This window comes from Pinus tabuliformis, chromosome 2_1 (genome assembly GCF_031772625.1).
Source record: "Pinus tabuliformis cultivar Carrire ecotype Pingquan chromosome 2_1, CPIR1, whole genome shotgun sequence".
Taxonomy (NCBI): Eukaryota; Viridiplantae; Streptophyta; class Pinopsida; order Pinales; family Pinaceae; genus Pinus; species Pinus tabuliformis.
In genome coordinates, this window is record NC_142299.1 from 886,191,405 (window position 1) to 886,209,895 (window position 18,491).

Sequence of the window (18,491 nt, forward strand, 5' to 3'; positions counted from 1 at the left end):
TGTACTGTAATGCATGGTTATCTGAATATAGTATGAACTCCTTGGACATCAAGTAATGTCTCCACTTCTTCAAAGACTGCACCACTGCATAAAACTCCTTGTCATAAGAAGAATATTTCTTCTTTGACTCATTCAACTTTTCACTAAAATAAGCTACAGGCATGTCCTCTTGACTCAAAACAGCTCCAATGGCTTCTTCACTGGCATCACACTTCACTTGAAAAGGTTTATTAAAATCAGGCAAAATCAAAATAGGCTTCTCAGTAATCTTTCTCTTCAACAGAACAAATTTCTTTCTTGCTTCAACAATCCATTTAAATGGTTGTCTGTCCCCATTAAGTGTCAATAATAGAAGCATTGACTTACTAAAATTCCTTATGAATTTTCTATAAAAACTATCAAGACCATGAAAACTTCTTAACTCAAAGACACCTTTTGGTGAAGGCCACTTCATAATAGCCTTGATCTTCTCTGGATCCATCTTTAACCCATCAACAGAAACGACAAAGCCCACATATACAAATTCTTCCTTCATGAATGAACATTTCTTTAAATTTATCAGTAACTTTTCTTTTTGTATCTTCTGTAAGACATGATTTAGATGTCTCATATGCTCCTCCTTAGATCTATTGTAAACTAATATATCATCTAGGAATACTATTATGAATTTACTAATAAATTCTCTCAAAAATTCATTCATGAGCCTCATAAATGTAGTTGGGGCATTCGACAATCCAAAAGGAATTACCATCCATTCATACAATCCTTCATTGGTCTTAAAAGGAGTTTTCCACTCATTTCCCTCTCTAATTCTAATTTTAAGATAACCACTTTTTAAATCTAACTTTGTAAAATATCTTGTTCCACTCAAACAATCCATCAAATCTTCGATTCTAGGTAAAGGAAAGTTGTACCTGGTTGTTATCTTACCGATTTCTCTTGAATCAGTGCACATTCTCCAGCCTCCATCTTTCTTTGGGCTCAACACTGTTGGCACTGCACAAGGACTCAAACTCTCTCTAATTAGTCCCTTGTCTAACAGTTCCTGAACCTGTTTCCTGATCTCTTCATTCTCTGTGGGAGTCATCCTGTAAGCTGCTTTATTAGGTAGATTTTCTCCTGGAATAAAATCTATGTGATGAATGATTTTTCTAATGGGTGGTAACTCATCAGGAAAATCATCTACAATGATATCACAATAACTGTCCAGCATCTCTTGAATTTCAATTGGTAAATCAGAAACTTTTGTGGAAGTAATTATTACCTTGGGTTTGAAAACCAATGCAAAACTTACCTCATCTTCTTCCATCTACTGCAAGTACTCCTTTCCACTCAGCAAAAGGGTCTTTGGATCAAGTTTCTTTGATGTATCCTCTTCTTCCATTGGCAACAATGTATGATTGACACCATCTTTGCTAAATTTGTATGTGTTCTTCTTTCCATCATGCATAGCTCCTCTATCATACTGCCAAGGTCTACCCAACAATATGTGACATACATCCATAGGCATCACATCACACAGAATTTTGTCTCTGTACTTCCCCAACTGCAACTCCACTTCACACTGTTCATTTACTAACAACTGATGTCCTTTTTGAAGCCATGATACCTTGTAAGGTGTTGGATGTTTCCTTGTCTTCAATTTCAACTTCTCCACTACTTATGTAGAGACCAAATTATCAGTGCTGCCACTATCGACTATCATTTGACAACATTTTCCTTGAACTTTTCACACTATCCTGAACAAGGTTTTCCTTTGTGCTGGTTCAACAGTTTCCTTAGTTGGTTTTAAAATTTTTTTGTTGAGTACCAAAGATTCCCCTTTCTCTGGCACATTCTCTTCTTTTATTACCTTTGTTGTTTCCTCTTCAGTTTTTGCAACAATTGCATTCCTCTGATTCATTCCTATATTTTTTGGGCACTCATAAGCTTTGTGTCCTAGCTTGTTACATCTGTAACATCTAATTTCTCTTCCTCTACCTTTGCCTCCTCTTCCTCTGGTAAAACTCCATTTGCCACTTGCATCATCTCCTGTGGGTACATGCTGACTTGAGCTACTTCTAGCTCCATCTCTAGGTGTTTTAGATCTTCCTCTAGCACCTTGACTTCCCCTTCCTCGAAAAGTACCTCTATTTTTGGCAGACTACTTCCTCATGAGTTTTTCTTTAGCCTTCGGTACCATCTGATAAGCCTCTTCTACTGTTTTAGGAGACAGTACACTTATCTCATCTTGAATGTCCATTCTAAGACCATTCATTGCAACCTTCTCATTTGTATCTTGAATTTATCCAGATCTTATCCTCACTTTGTAAAATTCCTTTGTGTATTCCTTTACTGTCATATACCTCTGTCTAAGATTATGCATTTGTCTAAATAACATTTACGATAATCACTTGGAAAAAACTTACTTTTCAATTTTTCCACCATCCAGTTCCAATTCTTAATTGGTTGTTTTCCAAGTCTTCTTCTTTCTGCCTGCACTCCATCCCACCAAAGTGCTACATGTCCTTTTAGTTTTGTGACAGCAAACTTCACCTTCTTTCCTTCTTCTATTTCTTCACAATCGAAGAATTTCTCCATGTCATTTATCTAGACTATCAATTCCTCAGGGCTTAAGCTTCCTGTGTAGATTGAAACTTCTAGTCTAGGCTTGGATGTGGATCTCAATACTGACTTAAAGAATCTCATTTCAGGAGTTACATTTGTAGGTTCCTCATCTTCTGCCACTCCAAGTTCAGGTTCACTGACATCTCCAACGTCTGCATCTCTTCCCATTTCCATTGCTTCTAATCTAACTTGCATCTGTTGCATTGCTTCCAACACTTCAACATTTGCAACTAGTCGTCCTCTTCTCTGACCACCACCTCTTCCTCTAACTCTAAAAGCCATGTTGGATTTCTTTTTCTGATCCTTGAGATCTTGTTCAGTGTCAGTAGGTTGTTCTGATACCAGCCAGCGGGACCGACCCACCAAGTCCGAGAGCCAGAGCATGCTATTATTCCGAACCGCACATATTGGAGTTGAAGCAAATAAGTGAGTCTGTATACCAGATGGTGCCCAGACTTTCAACAACTATTCCTGAAGAGGGCCCTTACCCTTTATATCTCGAAATGGTGGTCTGGGTGCAGGTGTAATGGATAATCGTTCAAATCCAGAAACGATTTCTGCAAGTTTAGGCGGAACTTCTTCTTGGATTTCCTTTGGAGTATCAATCATCTACCTCCAAACTTGGATATTCTGCTAAATTAGCAGAACTGCTTAATTTGGCCCGCAATACGACAACCTTTCAATTTCCATGGAATCAAAAGGAATTCAAACTTTTGGTTAATTCCTTATCGCATCCGCTTTTCCACAAACATTTCCATGTTAACTCTCTTCCGTTGATCTTACCTTTTAATCCGACACCCATTCAACAAAAATAATTGGCAATCTTCCACCATTGATCAGATCACACTTGATCCAACGGCTAACAACAATATTAGACGGGGATCTTGCACGATGTTTACCCACCCGATAAAGTGGTTTTCTCTCTCCACCCGAGTGTTACATGTTGTTCAATAAATAGAATTGCTTGGAATTTCAAAAGACAAATTACCACTTTTTCTTCACCTGATAAAAAACTTCACTAATAAAACTATTTTTCTTCCTTGAATAATGCACGAGCTTATTGGTGCGTGATGACTGTTAGATCTATTGGATCTGTAGATTGGATGGTTCTAGACTCCTTTGGGTTAACATGATTTTGTCAGGTTTTCTTTTCTCTATTTTGCCAAACTTAACACCTCCTATATATTTAACTCGTCTCAAACCATATTCTCTGTTGTTTTTTAGAACATAACCAAATTAATTCAAAACATGGAAAACACAAGGTTGTGCAATACAATACAGATTTTACATACTCTAATTCAAAAACCAAATTGGAAATCAACAAAACTCAGAGATATTTCGAAGGAATAAAACGCCTCTGGAATTGACCAATTATACACAAATACACAGAGACACAGTTTCTATAACTTAATCTTATACTGCCTATTCAAGCCAAAGCAGTCAAAATCCCTTTACAATCATTTCGAACTTACATAAATACGATTTCATTCTAACAATCAGATCCTTAATCAATGGATCGAATCTGCCTAATCTTATACAATATCTAATCTGGTTGATATTCTCCTTAAGAATCTCAACTGAATCTAAACAACCTAAATTAATTATAAAATCAATCAATCCCTAAATCCTAGCTCAAATCCTATCTAGAAAACTTTGTAAATTGACAGCTAAAGGATCTCACTCCTTTGCTTGTAAACTTTTATTGTATTTTTGGAATAAATTCAAAGCCTTTTGTCTTCAAGCCTCATGCTTCTGCATCACTCGCCAATCAGATCTCTATTGGCACTATCAGCACATATGGGTTGGAAGATACATCAGATGGATGTGAAGACAAACTCACTTAATGGCATGATTGAGGAAGAGGTGTACATAGAACAACCTGAAAGTTTTGAGACTTTTGACCATGAGTCGCATATGTGTTGACTCAAGAGAGAATTGTCTGGGCTGAAACAAGCACCTTGTGTGTGGCACACCAGGATAGATAGCCACTTCACTGGGTTGGGCTTCACGAAGACTGAAGAGGATGCGAACCTGTACCACATATTAGTGGAAGGTAAATTGTTGATCAATGTACTTTATGTTGATGATCTCACATTGACAGGTGATGATCAGTTGATCAAGTCTTGCAAGGAGGACCTTGCAAGAGAGTTTGAGATGGAGGACATGGGGCTCATGCATTACTTTCTTGGCATGGAGGCATGGCAGGGATATGGGGAGTTGTTTGTGTCTAAGGGAAAGTATGTCAATGAGATACTCAGGAGATTCCACATGGAGAGAAGCAAACCCATGGGGACTCCTCTAGCAGGTAACCGGGGGAATAAGGATGTTACTTTAGGGGAAGAAGTGGAGTCTATTGTTTACAGGAAGCTTGTGGGTTCATTGATGTACTTGGTGAACACACGACCGCATATGTTCTATGCATTTAACCAGCTTAGTCAAATGAAGGTTAGGCCTACCAAGTTGTATTGGAAGGTGGCAGAGCATGTGTTGAGATACCTCAGGGGAACTGCTCAGTATGGATTATGGTACAAATGGATAGAGGGAGTGAATCTTCAAGGCTTCACCGATGAAGATTGGGTAGGGAGTCCATTTGACAGGAAGAGCACATCAGGGTGGATATTCAGTATTGGGTCAGCAACAGTTTCTTTGTATAGCAGGAAACATAGATCGGTTGCACTTAGTTCGGCAGAGGTAGAGTATATGTATGCGAGTTAGGAATCATGTGAGGCCATCTAGATGAGGAAGATCCTGGTTGGTTTGTTTGGTCAGTAGATGGATCCAACTGTGACTTATTGCGATAATCAGAGTTGTATCAAAGTCTCTGAAAATCTAGTTTTTCATGATTGGTCCAAGTATATTCATGTCTGATGTCATCATCTCAGAGATTGTGTATTGGGGTGGATTATGTTGTTAGATTACATTCCCACAGAGGAGCAAGATGCTGACATTTTGAAAATGGCATTGTCAGGATGTAAATTTGAGTTTCACAGAGACAAGATCGGGGTAGCTGATAATCCCTTTCTTGTTGAGAGGGAGTGTTGAGAAAGGGAAACAAGAAATTCCAGTTTAAATTTGTCCTTGAATTTAAATTGTGAATTAAAATCGAATTCTATTCTCGTAAAAAATTGTAAATAGTTAATTAAGTTTAATTAACTTAATTATCTTAGGAGTTTCAAGTTTGAAGTATTTCTTTAGTCATGTATATGTTCTCCCTAAGTTTTAGGGGTCCAATATGAGTTTAAATTGAGTTGGAAATTAGATCACTCAGTTTACTAAGTTATGTTCAGTTAAATTATTACCATACTGTTTGTGGAACTAATAGAGATTTAACAGTCAATTGGTGCACTAGTGCATCCACAAGTGTCACCTAGTTAACTGAAGATTCCCTCATGAGAAACTCATGCATGCCAGTTTAGAGAAAGATCCAGTTGAGACTAGAGTGCAAGGACAATGTACTATCAATTGTATTATTTACTGGAGTGTAAATATCATGCATGCATAAGATATTGATCCTATGTTTGGATTGCATAGTTTTGGAAGCATGAATTTCCTTTAAATACGGGCTATTCATCCTAGGAATTATGCAAGAGATTAGGGGCTTGGAGAGTTGAAAAATTGGCTAAGTGTTGGCCAAGAGCTATTTTGTGAGTTGAGAGAGTTGAGTATACTTGTGCAGAATTGTTCTAGTGAGAACAAGCTTTGTATCTTCACTCATATTTCTGATATATGCAATACAGATAACACATTTTTGAGTAGTGGCTTTCCGCAGATACATCTTGTGTTAAGTGCCATTGATTTATCTTCTTCTTGTTCATATTATTTTCATTTATCTATTGGCTTTCGCTGGTTGAAAGTAGAAGTAGATTCTTGTCTTGTGCTTTAGTACATTACATGAGATTGTTAATATACATGATTTTCTACACACCCAAAAGGTGCTTTATGATCGTATGAGTCCCTAGGGCCATGACAAGTTGTATCAAAGCTATCACAAATAAAAGAAGATAATTTTTCTCTACATACAAGTAAATTAAGGAACTGAAAATACATGTGATGAGGAGTTGTACCACATGAAGGTGGTATCAATAGAAGTAAGAGCCAAAGGAAGATTGTAGAGATTATTTCTTTTCTATTTGCATGTTATTGGGGAGGGGACTTATGTGATGGATTTCCATGTGGGAAAATGGTTAGAGATAGTTTCTTTTCCATTTGCATGTTATTGGGGAGGGGACTTATGTGATGGATTTCCATGTGGGAAAATGGTTTTGGCTATTGGTTCTTAGTACATTTTTTATTTGGGGGATTTGAAGTGAGCTTGACAGGGTCACATCTGAGAAGAAGTAGGTCATAATGGTGAACACTAGGTCTAACCCAGTGGACTAGGAGGAAGTGGCACTATCCAAGAAGGTCCAAGATATTGAGAGAACCTTGACATGGATCATAGACAATTAAATGGAAGGCCATGTAAAGGAGTTTGATGAAATCTTAGTAGATATCCAAGAAATTAAGGGAGTCATTGAAGTAGGTTCCTTTTCCACTGATTATGTAGTGAGACAACCCCAGGAGGATGAAGATCAAATGAAGGAATTCGAGGATCTGGTAAATTACTTGCATCAATAAAAGAGATCAAGTAGATACTATAGCAGTATTAAAGCAGGTCACAAGGTAGATTTCAACTAGTTTATCTATGAAGGTGAAGTTGAAAAGACCAAAGATGTATGATGGGACTAGAAGTGCTAGGTTGCTTGGAAAATTATGTTGGGACGTGGAACACATTTTGGAACAAATGAAGGGTTATTCGAAAGAGACAAAATTCAATGCAACAACCATGTATTTGATAGGAACAACAGATCTTTGGTGGAGAACATAAGTTGAGGACTTAACATCTGGTCACATCATGGATAAAATAGTGACTTGGATAGAGTTGAAAGAGGCTTTGTACATACAATTTGAACTAGGGAATCAAGAATGGGTAAAAAGGGATCATATGAGGGAGCTAAAACATGTTGGGAAGGTCCACATCTATAATAAGGAATTCTCAGGTCTCATATTGAAACACACACACACACACACACACACACACACACACACACACACACACATATATATATGCATGATAAATACGATATGTATTCCTTTATCAGTAATCTCCAGCCATGGGAAAAAGAGAAAGTCATGAAGTAAGGAGTATAGACTCTTGAAGCAACCATCACTGCGAAAGAGAAAGTCCTTGATTACCATACACATGTGAAGGATAAGGAGGAGGTGCATAATGATAAGAGAAAGAAGAAAAAGAAGGACTAGGAGAAGGGGAAGACTTCCAAAGAAGGAAAACTAGAAGGTGTAGCCAAAGAAAATAAGCCCATATCTTATTGGATTTGTAAAGAGGATTACTTGGCAATAAATTACCCTATTAAGCAAAAGGTGGCTACTTTGGAGCAACAAGAGGCAACTAAGGTTGGAATGGTGAAATCTTTTGTTCTTCCTCTATATTATATACACTAAAGCAAACTTATAATTGTTGAAACTAGTGATTTAACTTTAGAGTGTGAATATCATCTTGATATGCCTTGATGTCCACCTTTGCTTCCATTTTGAATAAGGACAATGAATGGTTCACAACATTCGAATTAGGTTTTTCCCTTTCAGGTTCTTTCTTAGATTTTCTCTTTGATTCTTCCCAATCTACCGATTTTCCCTCCAATATAACCTATGTGTTAGAACCTCCATATTCTACAAATAACTCTAGCTTATTGGTTAGGGTTGCCATGAGAAGACTCAAATTATGGTTTGTATCCACAACTTCTACTTCTAGCTACAAAATCTTTTCTCCTATGGGATCATGAGGGTTATTGTCAAATTCATCAACCATAGCCATATTTTATGAAGTTTTTCTTAGCCAATTTGGATCCCCTGCAACTCCCCACAATATACCTAAAGAAACCTACTCTAATACAATATGATCCATAAATTACCATGGATATTCCATTGGACAGTTCATCACAAGTATCTAATAAAATTGTGTTAAAAAATCTAAAATCTATATTGTGAGGGTTGATTTATCCTTATATTTATGGATTAGTCAATTACTATGGATTGCATATGCATAGAGGTTATAAATATGCAAAAAATAGAGAGCAATGAAATAAAACCAACAAACCAAAAATTAACACAACATATATGCTCGAAAACAATTTCAAGAGAAAACCCACCTGGAAGGTGAGATTTCTTTCCTCTCTTTCTCTGAATTGAAATAGATGAAAGTACAAAGAAGTGAGGCATGTGGCATGTGGGCCACTACAATGCACAAATCCTATTTGTTTTATCTCTCTCTATCCATCATAGGCTACTCCATTCATCTATGGAACAAAATGCACTCAAATAGAATGAAGCTCCTTTTCTTCTTATTGGTCTGATTATAATAGAACTCAATAGCCTATCAATTGTTAAGTTTGAATCCTTCAACTCTCAACTAGAATAAAATATGGACTCTTCCAAAGTACTCTTCAGCATGATCACGTGGCTAGCCCCTTTTCCATGAATAATGGGAGTTGACGTCCCATCATCTCAAGTCATGGTTATCAAAATAAGAAGATCAACTTCTAAGTGGCATAACTATTGTATATGTATCCAAATTGAGGTGATTCTTGCATTATTGGAAAGTTATATACATGTATAATAGTGCAAAAAAGTGGTGCTCTTTGGAAAAAAAATTACTTCACAAGACAATGTTTGATGCCTCAAAATACTCTTGGAAGGTTTCAGACCCACAATATGACAGATTGGGACTTGCTGGTAAAACTGGTCATGTGAGGTTATTCCTCCACTTTTTCCACCCTAAAATCTTCAAGATGGATGAAAAAAATATAATGATCCAATCTAGATCACACCTCCCCATTTTGGGAGGTTTTTGGTCCCAAAATCTTCACTGAATGAGGTGAGCAAATTTTTCCTCCACCTTCTCTCACGTGTACCATTTAGCCTTACCTGGAATTTGTCCTTTCAACTTAAAAAACCAAAGGCCATGTTTCCCTAGTCTTGTAGTTTTGGACCTCTTCTCAAAAATTGTATCTTATGTCAACTCTGCCTGAGCAAATGGTGCCAAATCCTCTATAGAAGGGATGATTTGTTCCTCTTTCTTATCTAGGATGGAAGGACCATAGAGTTTTAGATTCTCTACATTCACCATTGAATAAATGCACATGTATGGTGGTAGACTAAGTTTATAAGAATTATTTTCCACCTTTTCCAGTGTCTCAAAGGGACCATATTGTAGAGCCTTGATTTTATTACTAGGACACTATAACCCCTCTTTGTTTAACTGTAAGCATACTTTGTCTCCGACCTTGAACGACCACTCTATTCTATGTTGATTATGATTGGCCTTTATTTTTTCCCGTGATTTATGTAGTGTCTACTATACCTAAATATGGATCTACATGATCTTCTTAATAACTTTTTCTACCCTTAAGGCATACCCTGTAAGATACTCCTTCACTCCTCCTTGCTTCCCATACGCAATATTTAAAGCTCAAGGTGGAAAATATCTAAAACAATTTTCAAATGGGGACTTACCAGTAGAAGTGTGGACTACTCTATTATAAGATTGTTGTATATATACTATATTTTTGTCCCAAGTATTTGGATGCTTCTAATTATAACCCCTCAAAAGATGCATCAAACTCTTATTGAAAACTTCTATTTTTCCATCTTTATGTGGATGGAATGTTTATACCTCTATAACTTTGTGTCCATATTCTCCCACAATGTGGTCCAAAATTCATTGAGAAACTTGTGTCCCTATCTAAAATGATGCTTCTTGGTATCCCAAAGTGCATCCATACCTATCCAAAGAACAAGTTCATTGATTCTTGCCCACTGATGGTCTTTTTACAAGGCATCAGAACACACATCTTGTTGAACCTATCAATTGAAATGAACATGTAGTTATGTCCCTTCTTGGTTGTATGTAAGCATCCCACAAGATCCATGGAAATGGTTTCTCAAGGATGAGTGAGTACATGTAAGGGATGCTATATAACTTATTTCTAGTTACTAGGCTTGCTAGTACAACAAAGCATGTATCCTCTTATGAAATTAGCTACATGTTCTTACATCTCAAGCCAATGCACATACCTTTGTAAGTTGGTTATTTCCTTCCCTACACCAAAGTGACACACAACCTTAGAGGTGTGATCCTGTCTAATCAACTGGTGTCACTCACCTTTAGGAACACATAACGTATTTAGCCTATGTTTTAACCCCTACTAGAGATGGAAATCAATTGTGCTATCACCATTATGCACATGATTCTAGCTTTGATAGTACTTAAGCAGTTTCTTGAATTCATCATCCTATGAATATGCTTTTTTGTATGCATCATGGGTGAATGGAGCCATGTGCATCATATTTCCTAAGGAAATGATATTTGATGTTGGTGGCCTTGAAGGTATGTCGACCAACTTTTTCTTGTTTCCCTTCTTATACTTGATCACTAAGTGAAACTATTATAGAAATTCTATCCACTTGTATATCCTAGTCTTTTGTAGCTTACTCTTGTCTTTCAAGTACTATAGTGACTAGTGATATGTGTGGATTACTATATCCTTTCCCATTAGATAGTGTTTCCACTTCTTCAAAGCTTGCACCAAAGCATAGAGCTCCTTGTCATAGATATGGTAGTTGAGAATTTTCCATGAAATACTTCATAATGGTAGCATACAAGCCTTCCTCCCTGTATCAAGACTGATACCATAACATACCCACTTGCATATGTCCCCACTTTGAAGGGTTGACGAAAGTTTGATAATTCTAGAACTGGTGCTTGACTGATATTCTTCTTTAACTCCACGAAGGACCTTTGTTGATCCTTTCCCCACTAGAAACTCTTACCACTCACTGTATGGTGTAGAGTGGTGCTGCTACTATTGAAAAAAGGTTATTAATTTCCCCAGGTATTGTGCTACCCCAAAGAAAATCCTGACCTTAGGAATATATGTAGGCATCGACCACTTCATGATGGTCTCAATCTTTGCAGGATCTATCTTCAAGTCTCCTCCACATATCACATACCTTAGATACACTAAAGACTATTGTGAAAACTCACAATTCTTGATATTTACTAGGAGTTGGTGCTTCTTTAATGTCCCTAACACCTATGTCAAATGTGAGATGTGCTTCTCTTAGATAGAACTATACACCATTATATTATACAAATAGAAATTAAAAATTAAATCTACAAAAGGGCATAATATATCATTCATTAACCTCATAAACATTGTTGGTGCATTGCATCGGCCAAATGGCATGAATAACCACTCATACAAACCTTTCTTGGCTTTGAAGGTGGTCTTCCATGCATCTTCTTCTCTAAATCAAACCTAGTGATATCCTTACTTTAAGTCCAGTTTGCTAAAGTATTTAGATTTTTACAAATAATCCAGTATATTATCTATCCTAGGTAGGGGTAACCTATTCTTGAACATAGTTTTATTTAATTCCTTATAGTCAATAGAAATCCACCAAGTCCCATCCTTATTTGGCACAAAAATGATCGGTGATCCACATGGTGAGGTACTTTCTCGAATGACACCCTGTTATAATAGTTGTACAACTCCTTCTTCACCTCACTTGCTTCTATAATGGACTTCCAGTACAACCTAATGTTTGACATTGGGGAGTCCGGTAATAGTTGGATCTTGTGCTGCACTTCCCTCCTGGGAAATAACTCTTTAGGATCCTGACTCTTCTATAGATTGATTCTCTCTTAAAAATAGTAAAACATACTTCTTGCTAGAATTGATCAATTTCTTTGCTTGGTTGGAACTTACTAGTAAAAGTTTGGACTTTCCTTATGCACATTGATGTTGAATGGTTTTCAATCCTTGATGAGGAAATACTGGTGTTAACACCCAGGTTGTTCCCTTTGACTCCCAAGGGAATACGGCCGGGGTAACCACTAACCAATCTTTGGATTACAGCTTCTAGCCAAACTGTAATCAGAGAGGGCTCTCTCTTTAAGGTTTGTCTCTGTTTTGTGAAGATTTTAGGCTAGTTATGAATTCAGGGTTTGGTTTTGTGTTTTGGTTGAGGGATGTCTTCTGTACCTAAGGTGGAAGTCTTCAGATAGTTCTAGTCCATTGGGCAATGGAGTCTGTGGCTACAGGTTGTCTGAGATATTAAGTTGAGTTGCTGAAACTACAGGGCCATTTAAATACATCATGAAACAAAATTGAAATTGTGATTATGAAGTGTGTTTAACCAGTGAAAAGCAATTAAAAATTTTCCACTAAGCTGGGGTGTAAGAAAGAGATATATTGCACAGGAGGAAACTTGAATTCCTGACGCAACAATCACCGTGAAAGATATAGTTTGGAGGTGCAGCAGTTAAGAATTACACCTTATGACTATAACTGAAGAAAAACACTTATAACAGCATAGATTGAGTTCAGGGTATTCTGTGAATAAATCCTGGAACCATTCTTTTTCTTTGCCATTAACTATAAACATAGAAACATGAATGAGCTATGGAAAGATAACAAAACACATAACGAAGAGTTTTAAGGAAGACTTATTGTGCCATGAAGTACGCATGAATCCTGTAACATTCAGCAAAACACCAGAATGCCTCAGATAACACAAAGATTTGGAAATTCCATCAGCTTTTCTATTAATACTCTAAAAATTTACAGCATAAGAACTCTAGAAGAGAAATCAACAACAACCCCTGCAAACTTATGCGAGGGGGAATATATACAAACGGTCATACAAAATATCTGAAGCGTTGAGTCATCTGAGAAATAAATATGTTCACCAACTTGTACAGAACAACAGATAAGAAGTTATTACAACTTTGAATACAACATAAATGCTCTTCAATTCTGTCAGAAGACTTTTTGACCTTTGGAGGCCACTGAGTCGGTTGAATGTTCTGTTATAAATGCTGGATGACGTGTCTTTGTGGCTTTGTCCTCCTGTATCTTTTCGGTCCTGTCACCTGTCACTGTCAGTGCTGCTTTAGTGGCCGAATAGTTTTGCTGAGTTGGCTCAGCCCATTCTTCTCCATGCATGCTGATTTTATCAAAAATTTCCAGTGCATGATAACTTATATATTTAAATGAAAATACTTGAATACAGGCTCTGGTTTACAATATTAACTGTATCATTTTGGTCCAGACCTCCTGTGTGGGAAATTGATGTCTCAGGATTGTCTCTAGAGTCTCATTTGCCTCTGTGTATTTGTAGAAATTTGGAGGCACTTCAAACAAATGTTTGATCTCATTCATGAAGAAAAATAGGTTCTCAACCCTGTTGTAGAGACTCTGCCCTGATGCTGGCCCTGATTCTTCTGAAGTGCTGGGCCTTTCTGTAATCTGATTTGTAGCAAATGTGTTGACCCTTTTGGCATAATGCTCATGGGAAAGTAGTCTTCCAGCGCTGTTCAGTAAGCTAGGAAGACCTCTGTTCTGCAGTGCTACAAATTTGTCCGTGAATTTATTAACCTCTGTCTGCATATCCTGGCTTCTTCTTTCTAGTGTTTGTACCAGGCGTCTTAGTGTTAGGACTCTTTTTATTAGCAAAATGGTCTCAGTCCTGTTGGAAATTCCCATTGTTGCCAGCTGAGCACTTGTTCTGTTATTAAGCATATTAATCATTCTGTTGGCAACCTCAGGCATATTGCCTAGAGATGCCCTTGCTCTCTGGATTTCCCTATGTGCTTTCCCTATGAGCTCTATCTGCTCATGAATGGTCTCAATGTATTGCCATTGATCAGTGATTGATTGGCCAATGTTGGCCCATAAAACTGTCCTAAGCTCAGCTATCACTTTGTCAAGTGTGAGCTCCTTCTCCAGCTCCTTTATCTTCTCCTTAAGGGCGTTTATTTCCCTTCCTTTTTCTGCTACAGTCTGCTTGGATTTGTCATGTCTTTCATTGAGCTTAGCTAGACTCTCCCTGGTCTCATTTAGTTCTGCCATTTGGGCCTCTAAGGCCTGAATTTCATTCTTGAGCTTCTGCATATCCAGGCTTGGAGCCTGCTCTGTTGTTGGTGCAGTTGCCGATGTAGATGGTGCTGTCTGTTCAGTAGGAGGAGCAGTAGTCTGAGGAGGTTCCTCCAGGTTAATTATTTCTGGAGGAGGCTGAGATGTTTGTCCTCCTTCTTTTTGTTGTAATGCTGCCTGCAGTGCAGCCTGTGCAACCTCTGATTCTCCAAATTTCTCTTGTGTTTGGATCAGCTGTTTGTATAATGACACCAGCATAGCTGCTGCATCTTGGTCATGTCTCAGCTGGGCAACTTCTCCAGTTTGTGGGTGAATGGTTGCTGGGACTTTTACCATTTTCCTTAGTGCTGCCATATCTGCATCTCTTAACTTCAATAATGCTTGTACAGCCTTGATGTCCTTGGGATCATGCCCAAGTTCTATGATTATCTCCTCTAAGGCTTTGATTCTGTTGTCCTTTGCTTAAGAGGATGCTCTCTCCAACTCAAGTTGGGCAGCTGTATTATTTAGGCTATTTTCTAGCCTGTAGTTCTCCAATGTCTTATCTGCCAAGGAGGCATACACCATCTCACCCGTTTGCTTATGTAATTCGATTTGATCCATTGGGTGGATGTCCTTGGCAAGGACCTCAAGGTTGGTCCTTATGTAATTTGCAGCTGACTGCGGCTGCAACACGGCTGGCATAAAGTGGCTCATGATCATCTTGCCCTCCTGGACATCATATGCAGACATTAGTCTCTGCTGGTTAGTGGGAGCCATTTTTAACAAATGATTGTATAGCTGTACCCTTATGGGCTCATTCCTCTTCTTTATATCAATGAACTGCTGCTTGATGCCCAGTTCACCTCCTCTTTGCTGGTTTGAGGAGCTGACTTCTCCTCCCACTGTCCTCTCTTGTTCCTGCTGGAAGGAACTTGCAGATGCCTCCATGCTAGGTGGGCCCATGCCCAAAGATTGCCCTATTGGCATTTCTTCCTCAGAAAGGGGATTCATTCTGTGTCTTTTCTACCCTAGAGTTGTTGATGTTGTGAGGGGAGTCTCTCTGTCCCTCTTTCTACTTATGTCTTCCTTTTGTGGGGTTTGGAGGACTGAGGCCTCCACTGTTGTCTCCTACCTAGGAGGCAGAGTGTCCTGAGCTTGCTGCACGGTGGATTTTGGGGCCTGTGATGTTTTCTCTTGTTGCACTGGCTGTTCCTTTTCTTGCTTCCCCCCTTGTGGCTGTTGTACCTGTGGCTGTTGCTGCACTTCCTGCTGCTGTACCTGTTCATGAGGTGGCTGCTCTGGCTCCATATCTTTCTCTTTCCCTTTTCTAGAGGTTTGCTCAGTAGCTTTGGCTGCTTGCTGATGTGCTGTGGAGGATGAGGCAGCTGCTCCCACTTGAGTGCCTGGAAGAGCAAATACCTATGCACAAAGCTCTAAGTCAGCCATCTTTTGGAGATTTTTAACTGCTCTTTGATTTAATTCTTCTTGTGTGACAACTTCCTCTAAGGTGCCTCTCCTCCACTTTGTTTGATTTGCATATTTTTCTATGTGAGGCAACCTTACGTGGTCATAACTGGCCAGCCTATACTTGACCCTTCTTAAAGTTATGAAGTGATTGGGGTCATAAGGTTTCCAAAAAAAACTGGTCTGTAGGCCAAGGGATTCTAGCATTCTGTCTGCTTCTTGCCAACCTTCCTCCCTTTTGTTATAAATGAAGTGGCCTAATTGGTTTCTTACTTTGAGCTGTGCTTTCTTGCCTTTGCCTGAAAAATGTAGCACATCAGCATTCCCAAATTGCCTGAAGTATTCAACGGCAAACAATCTCATGGGCACATATTTGGGCAATCTGTATGGGGGCAACTCACACCCATATATTCTGATGACTGTGTGGTTTTGGTAATAGTACCAATCCCCAATGCCGTATACCTTAGACAGCTGAAGAATCCTCTGCATCTCATTAGTTAGTCTAGGAGGAGGTGAGCTCAGAAGCAGAGACATGGCTGGGTGGATGAAGAGGTCTATAAACTCACAATAAGTATATGGAGAACAAGATCTGCAGTGGAAGGCAGAGGACCAATAAACCACTGAACTTGGATTGCCTTGTGCATCCACTCTCTTCATAGCAAAATGAAATTTCTCGTGTTGATAATACAAAATTAAGTGGTAGATGTAGGAGGTGTATCTGAACACCCTTTCTCTTGACAAGTTCATCAATTGCTCATGTATTTTGTCAGATATGTAGGTGGCATAGTCATAGCAGATTGGAGACTTGCCAGGGGAAAACATGAGAATCATCACCAGCACAATTTCATCAACAAACTCAATTGAATTATAGCCCAGAATGGGACTGATCATGTCTACAAGGTCCCTGCCCAATTGGTTGAGGTAAACATGAGAAATGGGAGGGTAATTCACGGTGTCAGAGTCAATGTACAATTGATTTAGTTTGGTGACCTGAGCATCTGTCAATTTAGCTCCTTGCTTTATCAGATCAATCAGTGATAAAGGAACTAATTTCTTCTCAGTTTTGAAGTGCAACATCTCTCTGATGGCTTCAGGGGTGACATAGAAAACAACTGAGCCTGAAGGGTCAATCACAGCCCTCTGAGTGGCGTCGTAGCAGTCAGCACATAGGTGGATTAGGTCAGGAAACTGGTTGACCTGAGGGAGCTTGAAGATAGGGAGGAAAGAATCCCAAATGCCCAATACATCTGTTCCAGTCTCATGTTTAATCTTCAATTCGTTTAACAAGTGGATGTGGTACTTGCTGTGCATTAGCATTTCTTATGATATTTGATAATCCAGGTCTGCTAATGGTTGCCATTCCAATTCTCTCTGAGGGGCATTTAATGGAGCAATATTCAAGGCTACAGGAGCTACTGGTGCATCCATGGTTACTTTAGGATTCTGTTTGTATGCACTGGTGTTACTATGCAGAGCAACACAAAGGAGTATTTCTTGGAAAGAGAGGTGATTTACTGAGGAACAGAGGATAAAATGGCAATGGCAGCAATTGAAACACTGCACAGAGCACTGATAGGGCAAATGCTTGGCCTTAAAAACTCTCTTCACGGTAAATTGATGCAGCTTGGGTTCTCAGTTCACGAATGCGCGAACCAACTGTATGTTTTGTGAAAACTTGGGTAAACAAGGCTCTGCCGGGGAATTTTGATTTTACAACCGAAAATGGAGGCTAGCCACAGGGGATTTACCGGTAAACACAGTGTTTTCTTACTCTTTAAGCTATTGTTGGAGAATGCAGGATAAAACCAGGCGCAGAGGGAATGACTGGGATAAATACCTGGTAAACTGTCGGCAATAGTCACAAATGCAGGTGGAATTGGCGCACCAACGGTCCTTGGGTCGAATTCAGCAGGTTGACGCTTGTTTGGTCGTAAAATACATGCAGAGGTGCAACAGTCGTTTTTTGCAAAAGTAATGAAAAACACGATTTTTCAGCCAAAATATGGATTTTTGGGTTATTTGGCGCTTTTTTTTGGATGACGTCAGCATGACGTCATCAGGTGGGGTCAAGGTCAGATGATGTCAGCATGACGTCATCGAGTGACGTGGCGGCTTGAGAGTGGTCCACGGGGATGGTGAGGTGGCGGGCAGATCAGAGCAGTGGCGGACGGGGGCGCTGACGCGGCGGTGATGTAGCAGTGATGCGGTAATGACGTGGTAGTGACGTTGGCAAGGCAAGTTCACAGAAACCGGAAACGGTAAGCGGTATAATATCGCACCGCTCTCTATACGGAAGCGGAATTGTCAGAGGGCGCTCCGATACGATTTGGGGGTGACGCGTGGCAGAGGCCTGACGTCACCCTCTGACAAATTTCAGAAGGTAACTTACGGACGTCGGGCCCGGTCCGAAATGCATGAGAGCCGTCGGATGAAAAGGGCCAG